The sequence below is a fragment of the Setaria viridis genome, chromosome 1, assembly GCF_005286985.2.
Source record: "Setaria viridis chromosome 1, Setaria_viridis_v4.0, whole genome shotgun sequence".
In the NCBI taxonomy this organism is placed as follows: domain Eukaryota; kingdom Viridiplantae; phylum Streptophyta; class Magnoliopsida; order Poales; family Poaceae; genus Setaria; species Setaria viridis.
Window position 1 is genome coordinate 25091578 of NC_048263.2, and position 19265 is coordinate 25110842.

The 19265-nt window shown below is 47.1% G+C and overlaps 1 pseudogene; it reads right to left on the reverse strand.

Moving 5' to 3' along the window:
• Positions 1–9387: 9387 nt before the first annotated feature.
• On the reverse strand, positions 9388–19259 carry LOC140221642 (uncharacterized; annotated as a pseudogene).
• Positions 19260–19265: the final 6 nt, after the last annotated feature.

Here is a 19265-nt window from a genome sequence, read left to right on the forward strand (position 1 = left end):
AATTTGGAACTACTGGAACTTATTCAGTGATGAATATAATGTAAATGTTGTGTGTCATGCTCTTGTTTCGACCATATTTTTCCCGAGTAGATAGCCTATTATGTTTAGGTTCTCAGTCCCTGTTTAGCCATTATCACTGTGTGTGAGATCTTTGTCTCGTGTATGCGTAGTGGCACTGCTGCTACGAATATCTTTATCTCGCATCCTACCATTTAGGCATGACAGAAGATCCGAGGCTATCACGAATTAAGGCGTGTTTTGTTGAAGGATATTGGCGACCACTAAAAGAAGACATCTAAAATAAGTAGTCGGCATTGCGACAAAAAGAGAGCGCGATTGCGCTTAAAGTAGTCGTTGAGACTTTTCTGCCTTTTGGCAAGAACAGCGCATGTTGCCGCGCATAGGATTTGTACCTCCTTAGGGTGTAGCCGCTGCGAGCCTCCAACACTCAGTGCACCAAACTTCATGGCAGAGCCTCCTAATTTAGTGTACCAAGCTTGTGGTGGAGCTTACGGAACTCGGTGCACCACACCCGTGGCGATAGCCTCCGTAATTCGGTGTACCAAGCCCATGGCTGTCGGTCAACATGCCCCAGGAATAATTGGCAAAGTGTAGCTCTGGAGCATTGAGAGACGTACACAAATAAGTAGTCAGTGTGTTATCCTGCATGCGGAAAATAAGCTGAAAATTTGTATAAAATAATTAAAAAAGTGACTTAGCTTGATTCATGGACAATTGTCGACGAAGGCGTGTTGATTGTTGATGAAGCCAACTAGTCGGAGTCGATTCCGACTAGTTGTTGATCACGTGGAACCCGCCCTCGACTAGACGAGTAGTCGAAGTAGACCATCCTCGACTAGTTTTCTAGTCGAGACAAGTAGTCGAAGTAGTCCGTCCTCAACTAGTTTTCTAGTTGAGATGAGTAGTCAAAGTAGACTGTCCTCGACTAGTTTTCTAGTCGAGACGAGTAGTTGAAGTAGTCCATCCTCGACTAGTTTTCTAGTCGAGATGAGTAGTCGAAGTAGACCGTCCTCGACTAGTTTTCTAGTCGAGACGGGTAGTCGAAGTAGTCATCGGCGACTTTATTATTTGCCTCAATCTGCGCGTGACTTGATCGACGAGCCGTATGCAATAGCCTGCGGCGAAAACCAATTTGGTCTTCGATTGGAACACAGAGAGCATCAATTCTATCTCAACGTAGATTTGTTTACTCATAACTCCGACTCGATGACTTGCTTCTTGTTGAGTAGATTGGTCTTGATGATAAGGTCCTTCAAGCTCACTCGATGATCTCGACGATCGGCCCTATGAAATGCTTGACCAAAAGTAAATCGCCAAATATAGGTAAAGCAATAGGGTATTCCAAGCCTTAGGAACAAGATAGAACAGCAAGTAACCTTCTAAAAAAGTAGATCGAGCACAAACCCTAGAAATATGATCTATGCTTGAATATGAACGAGATGAAGAACAACAAGCACAAGAGACACAAGGATTTGTTTACCGGAGTTCAGCTCCACACTAGAAGCCTACGTCTCCGTTGAGGAACCCACAAAGGGTGGGCTTTTCACACATAAGCCACTTTCCTCACTCTAGCGACCACAAAGATCGAGCTAGAGTCACTTGCTCAATTGTCGAGGTAATACAAACTTTCCATAGGCACCCACAAGCTTGGATGCTCCACGGGCAACACCTAGCCGGCTAGGAGCTTGAAGCTCCAAGAGTAACAAACACGCAATCACCAGCTTGACGAAGAACAAGGTGCTCAAGAGATGGGAAATCAGCTCACTAGCACTCTCCCTTGCTCTCCCTTGAATCCCTTCTTAAATCCCCACCAAATCTCTCAAAGAATGCAAAGGGGGGAGTAAAAAGGGGCCTTCAATGTGTTTCTGAAGCTCAGCACAAAGTTAGGTCAAGAGGATCACTATGGGAGGGGGTGAGGGGGTATTTATACCCCTTCACCAAAAACTAGCCATTGGGATGGCAAGTTCCAGAGATTTCCAGAGCTTTCTCTGGAATCTTCAGTTCTAGAATACTCCGAAGGTCTTAGAATAGCACCCTTCTAAGTATACCCATGTGAGGTGCAGGTGCAAAGGTGTCTCTCATGGATTGGTCAGGTCATCTTGAGCACCTTTTTCAATATAAAGACCAAAGATTACGCATCCCTCTTGATAGTGCGGCATTCCTACACTAAAATTCAAATAGAAAATAAATTTAGCCTTCAAGGTATGCCTCACATTCATTTATTTCCTTTTTAAGGGTCATCCATAAGTGCTATATGTCCACTAATCATTTTAAACCTTCTCATGCACTTGAAAGTTTATTAGACACTTAAGCTTGTGTCATTAATTCACCAAAACCCACTTAGGGGGTCAAGATACTCTTCAGGTGGCGGACAAGGAAGTAGGCGTGTATGAATGCGAATGCAAGCAGTGGGAGCACACAAGTACGCTGGTTGCAACCTTGTTACCTCTCCAGTTGCATATCAATATCCTTGGGTGTTTCTATATATTAAAAAAATATATTGCAAAACTGCAGGGCTGTTCTGCATGCACATTATAAAGGTGTTCACGCACCTCAAGGTGCAACACATACTAGAAAAGTACATTCTCAAATGATACACTTGTGATGCAAGATCTGTGGTTCCATGGGACAGGCATGATGTTGTGCAGGTTGGGCTGCGAGGCGACATGGAGCAGTCACGAATGTCAAAACTGCTACCTAAGTTAATGAGGCTGGGCAGAGCAGGTAGCAAAACAGATCGCGCATACGCTGAAACGGTGAGGCAGAAATATAGGATTACTCCTAGGATTGAGATTCTCCAAGCCACCGAAGTTGGTTCTTCTATGCATCCATCCACTTCATCGGGAGCCGGCTGATGCAAATACAAGCTATTATTATGTGTGGAAAGGGTATGTTCAGTTGCGACTGTTGCAACTCTATTCGTGGACCAGTTGCGACCCAGATGGTAGACTGGTTGCATATATCGAGGTTTATGCTAGTTGCAACTCATGTGTTTTGCTTTTTTAGAGAAAAAAGACCCATTGCAACTCGGTTGAGATCACACATTGTATGGTGTATTGTCCTGGTGGGTTGGCTGATTGCAACTTCGGTCGTAGTCAAATTGCAACACTGATGACTGCGCTGGTTGTCACTCTGATGTTAGACCAGTTGCGACTCATTGTAAACTGGTTGCAACATAGGTGGTTATGCTAGATGGAGTGCTGGTGAAAAATATTGTTGGGCAAAAAAGAGACGGAGTGTTGGTGAACACGGCGTTGCAACTCGGTTGGTGGACCAGTTGCTACTTTTTTAGTCATATACCAGTTGGTGGGCATAGTTGCAACTCCTCTGACAGGTTGGTTGCCGCCTTGTTTATACACCAGTTGCAACTCCTATTTGCTAGTTCTAAAAACAAACCAGTTGCAACTCGTTGTGAAAACTTGTTGCACAATGGTCGGCGGGTGGGTTGCAAAAACAACAAAAAAACTGCCTTGACAAATATAAACGTGATAACATAAAAAAAATAGGTAGATACCACATAGTTCAATGTGATTACATAGTTCACTGCCCCCACATTATCATGCAAAAAAAACAGTGTAGCGAACCCAAGTTTATATACACGGTAACATACATTAGAGCTCTTGGAATTCAAAAGTGACGTGCGCGCTTATATGCACAACTGATAGTTTTGTAGCAACACTGTCATTCTGACAACTTCTACAGACACATATATTAGTTCCCCCAGCCACCTATGCACCATGTTAAAAAGGGAAGAAAAAGAGTTCTATTGACGACCACCACTGTCCCAATCAACCCGGCGTCCCCCAACTCTAAACTTGTCTAGTGATTCAGGTATCTCTACTTGCTTGAGGGAATGGAACACCTGGTAGTGCATCAGCTCACATCTATATATCGTCCCCTTCAACTACATGAGGAAAAATGAACAAAGGAATTTGAAAGTTAATCTGCATATTTTATGATGTGCAGAACACATAGCAGACCGTTAAGTACAAATAAAGAAAAAAGTGGCAGTAATGTAGCTCACCAGGTTGATTTCCTTATTTAGGGACTCCCCGTCATAATACTCCTTCTATTTCCAGAGAAAGAACAAGCAATCATTCGGATCCCCCTACTTTGGTACATCAACAAAAGGCCTCTTCCATTTGTGAACTCGAGATAGTTTCAAGTTAGAAACTTTCTAGAATGCAGCATCGATAATGTGGATCCTGGCAAAAATAGACTCGTGGAGCTCTTGTTGGTCAGTGCACTTCAAGAAGTAGTCGTTGGAATGCAGGACGTCCATGCGCTGGTGGACCATGTTGAAGTAGTAGACAAAAAAGTGATCTCCGCTTTTGATTGGAATGAATATCTGGAAAACAAACCAGAGTGATTATCCCATGAAAACACACACAAGAACAAAAAGTGAAAAAAAATGACAGTTGCATATTTGTGCGTATAATGATTGCTAATGGTAGTGATGCTAGGTTGTTAGTGTATTGAACAAAAAGCAGAGTGTGTAAGACTGCTAACTAGTTTTGCCTTGAGTAAGTCATAATTCTCCAACTCAGTCTGCAGAGTTTTCCATATGAGAATGAACTCGTTCATCTCAGTTTTATCCTCATTCAAAATTCTTTCAGTTCATGAAACATTGTACTGTGTTTTGGAGGAAAAAAAGGAACATCATCCAAAAGCGAATCAGGGGGCTGGTTGTACAAAAAAAATAAAGCGCACGCAAAATATAATTATTATGCAGATGGATAAAAACACACGAAAAGAATGAAAAAATGAAGCGAAGCGTAGAAAATAACTCCCATAAAAGGCAGTGGTGATGAACACCATGTAGCCGATAGAATCCACCTTGTGGACAATGTCATCGTGTCATAGGCAGTGGACAAGGAAATCTATGATGCCCGACTCGCCTTGTGCATCATCAGCGAAGGTAGTTAGAAGGTCCTCACCACTAAAGTCGCAAAGGAGGTCGAACTCTATCAAAGTCTTACTGTAAAACAAGATAGAAGTAGATATGTAAGTGTTAATTGCAAAGATAAATAACTAAGAGATACATGTGCGTGAGCGTACCGTTGCAATTCAGGATCTTCGTCAATCTTCCTCCTCAGTGCAATGGTCTTTTCCAGTGGTATGTCGGGGCGGCTGCATGGGATCTTGAAAGGAGATATGTACTTCCTTGGCCTCCTCAGTAGTCTATCACCAAGCTGCTTGAAAATTATCCTTTGAAACTCACTAAAGTCTTCCAAACCTTGTAACATTTCCTCCTGGGAGATTCGAACTATGGGGTCAAATTGTTGATGTCGTCATCGGACTCTGCTGGGAACTAGATCTTTTCTTGAGACGAGCTAGGACCTGCTCGGTCATCAACATGCTTGCTCAACATAGCAAAGTCTGCATCCGCTTTGTTGCAGAGCATCTCCGTACATTTCTCATACTCTTCGCGCTTCAGAGCATATTCTTTTCCAGTTTCAATGTGCAGCCTCTTTTTTGCAATTGCCTTGCCCTTGGCCTCTGCTTTCTTCATATCCGCTGCATTCTTCTTTAACTCTTTATCCATTTCAACTTGTAGCTTCTTCTCCTCCCCCCCCCCCCCTCTCTCTCTCTCTCTCTCTCTCTCTCTCTCTTTCTGCCTTCTTCCTCTCAGCTACCTGCTTCTTCTCCTCATTCATCTCGGCCTTCTTCCTCTCAACTGCCTGCTTCTTCTCATCCATCCCCAGTGAAGCTTGCGCCTTCTTGTCAGATTCAGCCATTTTTGTGTTTCCAGTGTCGGTAGACCTTGTGCTTCGTGCGATTCTTCTTCTGTACGTAACTGCAGCCTGGACAGGTTGGTTGGATCGATCCTCGAACATCGTGGGCAGACATAGAATTACCTGTTTAGACACAAATTGCAAAGATATATGAACCATGGTTGCTACTCACTAATATACTAGATTGCTTGCTGTATCTGGCCATGCTTACATTTTCTGTATTGATGCCTGAAGATGTGCCAATGACTTGTTCATCACCCTGCTAGGGATCGACATGGGCGGAAGCCTTCTCTGTGTGGGCATCTACATCATCTGTATGGGCTCCTTGTCCACATATGTCCTTGTCAGGTGCGTTTGGGTGCTTCTCAGGTGAGAAGTGCGGGACTTTGAGTTCCTATTTTTTTCTCAAACAAAAAATGCAAAGAAGTCTGTAAGAATATGGATTGCAACCCAAATATCAACTGAGTTGCATAGGGAGTGTATGCATGCTTACATGAGGTTCACTGCGGGCTGGGAAACAAACAACCTTTTCTGTGTGAGTTTCCTCAATACATATTGGGAAAAAAAGAGATGTCACTAGAGGTGTTTCCGTGTAAAAAAAAAACATGTATGAAAACTTAATTGCAACACAAGTGTCATCTGGATTGCGACTCAAGTCTCATATGGATTGCAACTTTAGAAAAAAGTGAAAAATGCTTGGTTGTATCTGCATGCTTACATGATGTTCGATGTTTGCTGCAGGTATGCTCGAGTCGTTTCCATGTACCTCCGCATGTAAAGGAGAAGCCACAGACCTCTCAGTGGGCCTGGAGTCATTCTCATCGGTAGGGATAGCATCCTTCTCATTGGGGGTGCCATGTCCCTGGTTGTCAGTTTCCTTGTTAACAAAAAAACAGGCGTAATTAGAGAAGTGGCAATGGCAAAAATAAAAAAGGGGGTCAAAAAAAGTAAATGATTTTTTTAGACCTACATCATTTGCATTGATAGTGCCTAATGTGTCTTGCTCATGTGCCCATGTGTCGGAAACCATCTGCTCACTGTTCCCACCGGTGTCGCACTCTGAGGTTCTATCTTCTTGCTCCATCTAGTTTTCGCACGACGCATCATGCTCCCGTGTCTCCTGGTCTGTGTCTCCCTAAAAAGTGTAGGAAAAGAAAGTTGTGATAAGTAATGGATGAGGATAGTTGCAACACTGGGGATGCTTCTGGGGGGAGACAGTTGCATCTCAGTATGCATTTGAAAAGGGGTGTGTGGAAAAAATGTTTCATGAAAACATGTATAGTTGCACAATAATAGAAGGATTAGTTGCTAATCTGGATGGAAGCCAGTTGAAAAATGAGTTGCAACATAAATGAGTGTGTGATTGCACAATGATAGACAAGGTCAGTTTCAGCTCAGAATATACGTAGGTTTTTGGCAGCAGGGGCTTACCTCGGCTTCGCTCTATTGCTCATTACCAGGGGTTGCGGGGGCCCTCCTCTTGGCAGCTACACGTTGTGGTGCAAGTGCCTCCTCTCCCATCGGAGGGTCCTGAGTGGCATGGAAAAAAAGAAAAATATCATGCGTGCTGTAGTAAAAACACAAAAAAAAGGAAAATTGAATGCTTTTCAAAAAAATTAACAGGACTGTTACAGTGTCATCAATGTCATGTGCATCCTATAAATGCAAACGCTTTGCACCAGATGCGGTGCCATCAATACCAGTATTTTGGTTCTCAGCATCCACATCCTGTGCGCTTGTATTAAAAGCCATTTGGAGAAAAGAATGGGGAAAACAATACAACACCAAAAAAAAAGAAAAACCTGGTCATCATCGCTATCACGGGGTGATGGAGATTGTAACATTTCCACTATATCATCCACAGGGTGGGATTTCCCGTGTAATGCAGGAGGTGCTGCGAGAAAAAAATAAAAATAAAGGAATGAAAAAAATGAGTAAGAAAAGGATTTGTGATACAGAAACTAACATGCAAATTTATTAAAAAATGGTGCATGACAAATCAGCCCTTCCTTTGCTGTTCTGCTTGCTTTTCAATGTTGTCATCATGCACTGGGGTCTTAGGGATATCATGATGGGAATCTGAGCTGGGTGTCCTGATCAGTCGATCGAAGGATTCCTCTCCTTCCTAGTTTGGCTGGTCTTCCATTGAAACATCATTAAGGGGTGGCGTGCCTCTTTCCTCTAAATGACGCGGCATATCTTCTTCTACTGGATATGGTATTTCTTCAGAATGCTCTCTCTGGTTGGCAGGTTTCTCTTCTCCTAGAACAAACCCTGCTTTAGTGTGTGGGCTGGAGGGGGACTGTTCCCCTTGTGCTAAACTAGATGCTTCACCATGCTGCGCTCGACGAGTCTGCGCTCCTGAAACACGTTGCTTCTTCACCTTCTTCCTCCTAATGATATTGGCTGCCAACTTCGCAGCCGAGCGTCATCCAAGAGTTTCTTGATGCCAATATAGCACTCATGGTGGTCTTTCCCCATTAGCTTGTCAGCCGTCCTTGTGAGATCATGAGCCTTCCTAATCATCGACTGAGCCCGCATAGTGTTGGCATCGTAACTCCTCAAAATCTTCTCAGCCTCACTGTTCTTGCTTCTTCCAACTAAATCACATAGGCTCTCGCCAAAACTAGAAAAGAAACTCGGATAGTTGAACAGAGCTGGTGTGCCCATGGTGCTGCTAGCAGGGGCACAAGCATCCCCGGATGTGCCAGCATCAGAAGGTCCAGCAGCAACAGAAGGGGCACCGGCAGTTGCCGGTGTAGGGGCAGGTACGGGGGCAGCAGCGGGTCGGGGGTGTAGCAGGTGCTTGAGAGACTCCTCAACTTGAGACAAAAAACACAGAGATATAGTGAGCGCGGTGAAAAAAAATAGATTGCAACTGATATGACAAGCAAGTTACAATATACAATGCCAACCAATTGCAAAAAAAAACATGTACATGAGAAAAATAGAACCACATTGAGATTGCCGTACTTGATCACTCTAGAAGGGACATCTCCCTTGCGATCCATTGCTAATATTTTGTCAATGATCCTGTTGTCCAGCACAGAACATCGAGCTAATCTGGTCAGATCAATGTCTAGCCTATGCTGGAGGCGGTCAACATATAGCATCTGCATTTATATTAAAAGAAATAAAAAAGGTAAGAAACTCCAGTTGCAACTGTAAAATAATGCATCTGTTGCTATAATTGCTTTGATTGGTTGCAATTATGGGAAAATAGGGGAATAAACTTAACAGATTGCATCTATGGAAACTAAAAAACAAATTGCACCGTATAAACATAACCCAGTTGCAATTGTGGATGTTGCCCCAAAACGCTATGATTGGTGTGGGGATAGTTGCAAAGCTAAAAAAAACTAGCAGATTGCAAATATGAGACTACTAAAAAACCAATTGCGCTGTAAAACATGGCCGATTGCAACTGTAATGCTGCACCAGTTGCTATGATTGGTGCAAGATAGTTGCATGTGTGGAAAAGCTAAGCACAAACTAACTTATTGCACCTATGAAGCTAACCCAATTGCATGTATGAAGATAGAAAAAAGAGAGGGGTTAGATAACTAACAATGAGAAAGATTCCGCACCTGGTGATGGGTGCGCTGGAGCCCTTCGTCTGCTTTTCAACCCTTTACAGCCGTCCAGCAACCCTGAGGTTGTCAACAACTGCTTTGCACCAGTTGATGCCACCAATTATATCAAGATGCTCAGTCCACACCACATCATCCAGCCTGATGTAGTTGTCGGTGTTTGAGAAAAGTAGTGTGCAATGCAGACATCAGGAAAGACCTAAGTGCCAGATCTCCTATAAGAGTCCCATACTTCAGCTTCTCCTCAATTACCTTGGGTAGGATCTTCTTCCCTAGTTGTCCATATATTTGATGTCTAACAACCATGTGTATCTACCACGTGCTTCATTTTCTTTCTTGAATGGGGGGTGTCAAATCCTTCTTTATTGAGCATGAACACACACCAAACACTCTGCTTGTTGATTTCGATTTCTATGCCACCACCAAGCTCTATCTTCATAGTCTCTAGGTTGAATTTGTCCATAAGCCATGTAAGTAGGGATCTGTCCATTATGGTTGGCTTGAACTCCAGCAACCCACCAAAGCGCATGCCGCTTAGTATGTCCTTCAAATCATTGTTGGTTGCTGCGATAAGATCTGCGAATTTAGAAGGAGAACATCAAAGGGAGACTGACTTATTCTTCTTATCTTCTCCACCATCATCACCGCTGTTTGCATCCTGCGGTTGTGCAAAAAAAAAAAGGCAATATTGAACATATATAAATATTCAGATAGAAAAAAGAAGCAAAAAAATAGTACATGTATATTTTTTTACCTCTGCAGGGTCTGCTGAGCCATGTGCGCTGGCCTTCTCACATCGCCTCTTTCTAGTGGGATGCGCATCAGGCGATGGCACTATTTCAATGGGCTCTATGAAATCATCGGCGTCGTCGTCTTCATCGTCGTTGCTACACGGGGAATATGAAGGATCGGGGAGCTTTAACTTTTTCCTCCTGTTCTTTAACTTGAGAGCACTATCCACATCCCCCGCGCAATCTCCTTGCCTTTGTCGCGCTGAATGTTGTGCAATTTTACATAAGGGGACGAACGGACAACGTTGGGTGGCTCCAAAGGTTAGTGTGTGTTTTGCAAAAACGCTACTAGGAGTACAATGTAGTAACAGGAATTAAAAAAAAACTGCATGAAACTAATGGGAGTACAGTTGCAACTATAAAATAGATTAGTTCCAAAACACTCAAAAAAAATCAATCACACACAGGAATAAATCCAGTAACTAGCTAAGAGGTTATGATACAGTAACTAGAGATTACAGATTAACACATTCGGAAAAATCACCCAGCGCATACACATCCAAAACAAATTGCAACATACATACCATTAAATTTGCAAGTAATCAGAAGTCCAGTACCCCCTGAGAAAACTAGAGATTCATCTAGGAACATCCGCATAAAAAAAGGACCAGCACATCCACAATCGAACAAATTGCAATGCCACAAGCATTATAATTGCAAGTAACAATCCATTAACTACCGAGCTAGAGGGTTGTGATCCAGTACCTCACAAAACCTAGATATTCATGCTAAACATCCGCAAATAAAAAAATGCAAAAAACTTGGGGGTCCAGTAACTAACAAAACTAGATATTCATGCGGGAGGTCCGCATTAAAAAGAAAATCAGCCCGGGCATACACGTCCAAGACAAATTGCAAATATAGCAGACCTCCAGTTGCAAAATTATTGGGGATCCAGTAACTAACAAAAATAGAGATCAAGGATTATCACATTTTTTAGAGTATTTGCGCTGAATAAAAAAATTGTAATCAATGGGAAAATCGTGTGGGGTGTGTGTTGCTAATATGTGTGTGCGTGCGCGCTAATATGAAGGAGGTGAGAACTTGTGCACGAAAACCCCAAAACACTACGAAAACCTAGCCGAATGATAGGATAAAGCACGAGCACAGGATTGAGGAGAAAACTAAAGGGGAAAACCCGCAGATACGAAACCCTAGGTCACTATTGGGGAGTAGGAGTGCGAGCGCGCGAGAAGAGGGTTGTGCGGGGAAACACCTACGTGACGACGGTTGCAGACGTAGATGATGGCGAAACTCACGCCCCCCCCCCCACCCCCGCCCGATGACGATGGCGAATGCTCCACCCCACAAACCTTGTGACGATGGGCTCCGTTGCACGCGGGATAGGGTCGCGGGTGAGAAACCGCGACCGCGCGCCCCCGCGCCTCCTTCAGGTAAGGCTTCCTGCAGCCCCGTGTGGCGGATCCACTTCGGATTTGCTTAGTTAAACATGTTTTAGCCGCATGACACGCGACGCTCATGCCTAACCGAGTAAACACGGAGTGCCATCGGATTTCATCCGATTTAACCACTTGACAGGACCGAATAGCAAACCCACCCGAAGGTGAGCGGTTCCAGAGAATACAACAAGTCCACGGAATTAACAAATTCTCCATTTAGTTTGACCGTAAAAACAACATCAGAGTTTACAAGGTTTGAAAGAAAACCACAGAAGATAAACAACAAGCGGAAGCTACTTCGTCGGGGTCGGACATCCCTGGTGAGGCCAATCGGGACGTCAAAGATCTCTCTCCTCGCCGTCCGAGGAGGGATCCCACTCGACCGTCCAACCCGGAGGGAGTTGGGGCGGCCAAGTGCCAGAAGAAGGGGGCTCAGAAGCAGCAACTTCACCTGAAAAAGAAAAGCCACAACAAGGCTGAGCTACTAAGCTCAACAAGACTTAACCGACAGGGAGCGCGCTAAACTACCTCGTCTAGACATGCAAGGGCTTTTTGGCTGAGGGGTTTGTTTGCCAAAAGCGCTAGATGTATCCCTACTTTCAAGTTTTAGCTCCGGTTCTAAGTTCATTATCCGGTCTAAGTTTGCAACCTATTCTAAGCAATCATAGGACAAACCAAAAGGTATATATCTCATCAACAAAACCATGTCATCATCAGATTCCTTATTTACTCAGGGTGACATAGCGATCAAACAGTCTCAAACTGTGAGAGGCAGACGAATCGATTCGAGTTTCTTAACCATGCATGGCGAACCTAATCTCACGACATCCGCGCACCACAAGGGCCGCTTCCCGTGTCGGCCGTCCCCCTCAATTCCCAAGCGCGTGTCAGGTCCAAACTTCCCTTGGTATGCAATGCTCCACAGTCCCGGCCTCTACCGTACTGTGACCGCACTTGCACCCACATGATGCACCATGGGAACCTCGTTCCAGGGACAGCAGGGGTATAAGCCACGCCCTAGTTCAATCCGGTACTAGGCTTCCCCATCCCATACTAGGTATGAGATTAGTACTTTCAAACACTTGATCACGAACACCACCACTGTCGGGCCTTAGCAAGTTTCATAGACAGACGGGGCGATCATCTGACCACCAAAGAGTTACCTCGAACCCTACCCCATCCATCGTCCTTATAGTTGTGACAGAAGAGTAAACATCCAACTCCTACAACTAGCGAGTGACAGGGAATCACTTGGCTTTTACCGTTTCCTATTTAAGCAAGCATCTACTCGGTCCAACAGCTAGTATTCAGATCAGGGGAGCTAAGTTATGCATCTAGGGTTCCAAACAACTCCTATACGTAAATGCACAAGCATGTTAAAGAAGGCATGCGCAAGTTTGGTAAAACATAGGGGGATTCATGCATCCGGGGCTTGCCTCCGAGCAAAGAGGAAGGGAACTGCTCGACTTCTGGGGCAGCTTCGGCTTCTGGGGGCAGGAGCTCAGCTACACCGTCGTCTTCTGGCGCCGGGTGCAGCTCGTAGTAGCCGTCGGCGAGACGCAGCTCTACACGAATGCAATGCATTGGTTAGCATAGACGGTTATTTCAACAGCAACACTTGCAAGTCTGAGCCCAGAAACTTGCGACAAGTTACAGGAGGGTGGGGATGTTCAATGGAGTTGATGGAGATCAAGAGGTAAGGGTCGGAGGGAAGGAACTTATGATCTGACCCTAAATCTAGAGGGTTTGATGTACTAGGGGCCCTCAGACTCAACGCTCAAAGGTCCCCAAGTTTTACACATACACCCTCGGTTCAAAGAAAAAGATACAGCCGAGCCCTCAGGCGAGGCGGAGAAGGGTCGGCGGAACAGACAGGGTCGGGCGAGACGGAACCGGGGTCGGGCGGATAAGAGGGGTCGTGCGAAGCGAACAAGGGTTGGCAGCCTACCTTCGTCTTACAGAGGAGGCTTGGGCGGAAGAACTAAGGGCTTGGGACGACGGCGAGAATGTCCGACGGCGGCGGTGCTTCTTGTGGATCACAAGCAAGCTCTTGGGCAGCACTGAAAGCAGTGGCTGGCGGATCGGGGAAAGCGGTGGTGCTTGAGTAGAGAGGAGAGTTCCTCAGACTTAGGTGGTGGTGCTGTGAGCTCGAACAGGGAGCAAGAGAGATGGCAGCTAGGGCAAGGGAAACTCCAGCGGGGCTTGCGCTTCCCGTTTTATAGCTGCGCGGAAGAGGGAAGGGGAGCGGCGCGAAGGCCGGGGAAGAAGCGATGGAGTGCTCTGCCTGGGCGGCGATTGAGCGACGAGGGCGGTGGAGCAGGACTTTGGGGATGACGCCGGCGGTCATTGGGCACTAGCTTCAGGGCGGCGCAGGCGCGGGTTTGCCGGTGGTTGAGATTTGGCGGAGGCGGGCGTCGGCGTGCGGTGGATCTGATGGAAGTGACCGGGAAAACGGCGCTAGGATCGAGGGCGCACAGGTAAGAAGACATGCGGCTGCGGGGGTGCGGGCGAGCGCGGAGCAACAGATTGTCGGGGCGGCTTCTGACAGGATGGGAAAAGGAGCTGTCGCTGCCGCGGTCTGGGTTGGCGGAGGAGGAATCGTCGTGTAGCGAAGACCGGGGCAGCGCGACTGTGGCGAGGTGACGGAAAAGACGGGCGGCATCGGCTCTGCGGCCGGGATCTGGCGATGTGATGATGTGCGCGGGCGGCGAGGTGCTGCAGAAAGGGTGGCAGAGGAGCTTCCGCCGCGATTGGGGAAGGGGGTGCGATAATCCATCCGGTTGTGGGCCGAAGACGAGGCGGAGCGGCGGGCATCGGAGGAGTTGAGCCACGCGGCTGGGGAAAACTGAAGCGGGCATGCAACTCGAGTGCGCCTGTCGCGGGAGATCTGGGGGGAAAGATCTCGTGGGCCCGCCGGTCAGTCTCGGTGGTCCACTGCTCGAACTGGAGGGCGATGCTGCGGGATGGCTTAGGAAGATCCGACGGTGGGTTGGGAGTCGGTGGGGTCGGAACTGGGAAGACCACGTCGAGGGGTCGGATCGCAGGGGTCGGAAGAGCTGGAGGTTGAACACTTAGGCTTGGAAAAACTAAGACAGGTGATCAGGGGCTCGGATTAAGATTGACGCGAAGGATTTTTGGTCCGAGGCCGTCACAGCCTACCCACCTTAAAAAGAATCTCGCCCCGAGATTCGGATGTAGAAGCAACCAGTGGGGGTGTGTAGCCTTTACCTCCTTGGCTGGAAAGAAAACCGGGGAAGTGCTTGTTCAAGTACTCTTCTGTTTCCCACGTTGCTTCATCCTCCGTGTGGTTGCTCCAGAGGATCTTGTACATTTTGACCATTTGGCGCCGGGTATGCCTTTCTTTCTGGTCAAGGACCTTGGCCGGATACTCTGCATAGGTCAGATCAGGCTCGATTTGAAATTGTCCTTATTCTAAGATCTCGGTTGGGACTTGGACACATTTCTTCAGCTGAGACACATGGAAAACGTCGTGTATGGCCGATAGCTGTTCTGGGAGCTAGATCCGATAGGCCACGGGTCCACAAATCTCCACAACTTCATACAGGCCAATGTAACGGGGAGCTAATTTCCCTTTCATTCCAAACCGTTGCACTCCTTTGGTTGGGGAAACTCGTAGATACACATGATCACCAACATCAAACTGTAGGGGCCTTCTTCGCCTGTCGAAATAACTTTTCTGTCGAGATTGGATAGCCTTGAGATTTGGTTGAATCATTTTCACTTGTTCTTCGGCTTCTACCACTAAGTTAGGGCCATAAACTTGTCTCTCTCCTACTTGGGACCAGTTCAATGGTGTCCGGCATCTCCGTCCGTACAATGCTTCAAATGGTGCCATCTTCAAACTGGCTTGGTAGCTATTGTTGTAGGAGAACTCTGCCAAGGGCAAGCACTTGTCCCAATTTTTGTCATAATGGATGACACAAGCTCTCAACATGTCTTCAAGGATCTGATTGACTCTTTCGGTTTGACCATCAGTTTGAGGATGATAGGTTGAGCTACGAATGAGCTTGGTGCCCATGGATGTCTGTAGCTATTCCCAAAAGCGTGCTAGGAACTGAATTCCTCGATCAGAGATGATGGTCTTAGGCACACCGTGTAGGGAAACTATGCAGTCAAGGTACAACTCTGCATACTGTTTGACTGTGTGGGTGGTGTGGACAGGAAGGAAGTGGGCGGTCTTGGTTAGACGGTCCACTATAACCCAAATGGAATCATGTCTCTGCGATGAATGAGGCAGTCCAACAATGAAATACATGCTGACATCTTCCCATTTCCAAGAGGGAATAGGTAGGGGTTGTAAAGTACCTGCTACCTTTAGATGACTGGCCTTGACACGTCGACAAGTGTCGCACTCTGAAACGTACCGGGCAATTTCCGGTTTCATTCCACTCCACCAGAAAGTTTGACGTAGATCATGATACATCTTATTGCTGCCTGGGTGGATTGAGAATTTGGAGAGGTGAGCTTCATCTAGGATCTGCTTCCTCAAGTTGGGGTCGGCTTTTACAACCAGTTGGTTTCCATAATATACGCTTCCAGTTTCATCCTGCCGAAACTGCTTATATCCTTCATCTTTCCAGGAGATCTTCCTGGTGATCCGCTGTACTTCCTCGTCCTTTACTTGTGCTGACCTTATTTGGTCTTCTAGAACAGAGTCAAGGGTGATGTGGCTGAGGGTTCCATGGGAAACAATTTCCAACCTGAGTTTTCCCATCTCATGACACAAAGTTTCGGTGAAGGTTGTTGCCAACAAGCAGTTGCAACAGGGCTTGCGGCTAAGAGCGTCGGCCACCACATTGGCCTTGCCGGGGTGATAGTGTACTTCCAAATCATAATCCTTTATCAACTCCAGCCATCTTCTTTGGCGCATGTTGAGGTCGGCTTGGGTGAAGATATACTTGAGGCTTTTGTGGTCGGTGTAGATGTTGCAGCGGGTGCCCATCAGATAATGTCGCCATATCTTTAAGGCATGAATCACTGCGGCCAACTCAAGATCATGGGTCGGGTAGTTCAGCTCATGAGGTCGTAACGCTCGTGAGGCATAGGCAATGACTCGGTTGTCTTGCATAAGAACACACCCAAGTCCAGTGCCAGAGGCGTCACAGTACACGTCAAACGACCTAGAGGGGTCGGGTTGAGCCAAAACTGGGGCTGTGGTCAGCAAGTGCTTTAGAGTCTTGAAGGCTTCTTCGCACTTGTCGTTCCACACAAATCTGACCTCTTTCTTCAACAACTCTGTCATCGGCTTAGCTACCTTGGAGAAATGCGGTATGAAACGCCGATAGTAGCCTACCAGTCCAAGGAAACTTCGGATCTGGTGCACTGAGGCAGGAGGCTTCTAGTCTATGACTTCCTGTACCTTGCTGGGGTCGACGGCTATGCCATTCTTAGAGATAGTATGTCCCAAGAACTTGACACTATCCAACCAGAACTCACACTTGGAGAACTTGGCATAGAGCCGATGGTCTCTCAGCCATTGGAGAACTATGCGAAGATGGTTGGCATGTTCTTCTTCGCTCCTTGAGTATACCAAGATATCATCAATGAACACCACTACAAACTTGTCCAACTCGGGCATGAATACCGAGTTCATGAGGTACATGAAGTATGTGGGTGCATTGGTGAGTCCAAAAGACATGACCAGGTACTCGTAGAGTCCGTATCTTGTGGAGAAGGCAGTCTTAGGGATGTCACACGGTCGGATCTTGATTTGGTGATAACCTGAACGAAGATCGATTTTGGAGAACACTCTAGCTCCAGCTAACTGATCAAACAAGACATCAATGCGGGGGAGTGGGTACTTGTTTTTTATGGTTACCGCATTGAGAGGTCGGTAGTCTACACACATGCGTAGACTGCCATCCTTCTTCTTCACAAACAGGGCCGGGCAACCCCAGGGTGATGCACTGGGTCGGATGAAACCTTTTTCCAACAGACCATGCAACTGGGTCTTCAACTCGGCCAACTCAGCTGGTGGCATCCGATAGGGTCTTTTGGAGATGGGGGCGGTGCCGGGGATCAACTCTATGGTAAACTCTACGTCTCGATCAGGTGGCATGCTGGGCAAATCCTCTGGGAACACATCAGGGTACTCAGAGACAACAGGGAGGCTTTCTAGTCGGGCTTGCAATAGAGGGTACGCACAGGGAAGTGCAGACTTAAGAGGGTTCAAGAACAGGGTAGAACTGCCATAAAAGGGCGAGTTGATGTGGAGGGTTCGGGCGGCTGGGTCTAGAACCACTTGGTGCCGGGTCATCCAATCCATTCCAAGAATGATATCTATTCCGTCCAGGTCAAGGATGATAAGATTCTCCTTAAAAAGGTTTTGGCCTAGCTGAATAGGAACATTGACACTCATCCTATCAGATGTGATCATTCCACCCGGGGTGGATATTCTAAAAGACCCTTTGGTTTGGCATTCTTGTAACCCACACTTGTCACGGGTCTTTCTCCCGATGAAACTATGTGAAGCTCCCGAGTTAAACAAAACCAAAGCTGAAAAGCTGTGAATCAGAAAGGTACCCGTCATTATCGGCGCACCTTCGGGAAGCTCGGCTGCGTGGGTGAAGTTCAGTCGTCCTTGGCGAACTTGCACCTTGGGCCTCTTTCCTTTGTTGGGCGTTGCATTGCTCTGCCCTGGGCGCGGGCTCTGATTTCTGGGGCAGTCCTTGGCGAAATGTCCCACATCACCGCAGGCAAAACAGCGGTTACCCGTTGCAGGGCGTGGAGATGGCGGCAGGTTTGGCCGGGGCGCCTGCGGTTGGAAACCAGGAAAACGGGGCGCTGCTGCTGGTGGGGGTCGGGCAATCCACCTTCCCGACTGCTGGGGTCGGCTGGGCGCCTGGGGTGGAACCAGTCTGAAACGCTGCGCAGGTGGGCTGGGCGTTGGCAGTGGGGCTTTCCTCTTCCTCTCGGCTACCAGAGCCTTCATGCAGTCCTCTTGGGAGATGGCCAGGTTGACCAACTCATTGTACGTATCCACCCTTATCGGGTTCAACCTTTCTCTGAGCTCCAAGCTCAGTCCTCTGCGGAACCTATCCTTCTTCTTCTCGTCAGTGTCCGCGTGATATCCGGCATAACGACACAGGTCATTGAAGGCCTGAGCGTAGTGTAACACATCTCGGTTTCCTTGGTGAAGAGCCAGGAATTCATTGAGCTTGCGCTCCAGGAGACCCTCCGGAATGTGGTGCGCTCTGAACGTAGTCTTGAACTCATTCCAGCTGATGACATGGTCGGCCGGTAACATGGCGTGGTAGTGATCCCACCATAGCCGAGCGGAACCACGTAACTGCTGGGCCGCAAACCGGGCCTTGTTGTGATCGGGGCACTAGGCGGTGAGAAGCTCGAACTTGGATTCGATGGTGCGAACCCAGGCGTCTGCATCGAGCGGGTCTTGGGTCTTTTGGAACAATGGGGGCTGCGTCCCCAAAAAGTCTTCATACCGAGCAACATGAGATTGCTGCTAAGCCCTTCCACCATGGGGCGGCTGCTGTTGTTGCCCTTGTACCAGATGTCTTAGCAGCTCGGTCTGAGCTGCTAAGATTGCCTCTAGTGGAGACGGGGGTAGGGGTGGGGGAAGATCCCGTCTCTGCTCGCTGCTGCCGGGCACAGAACCAGATCTAGTGCGATGCGCCATCTGCAAGAGTTAACGTTCCATTAAATTCATAATCTTAAAAGCACCCCAACAGATGGGAACGCATAAGTCAA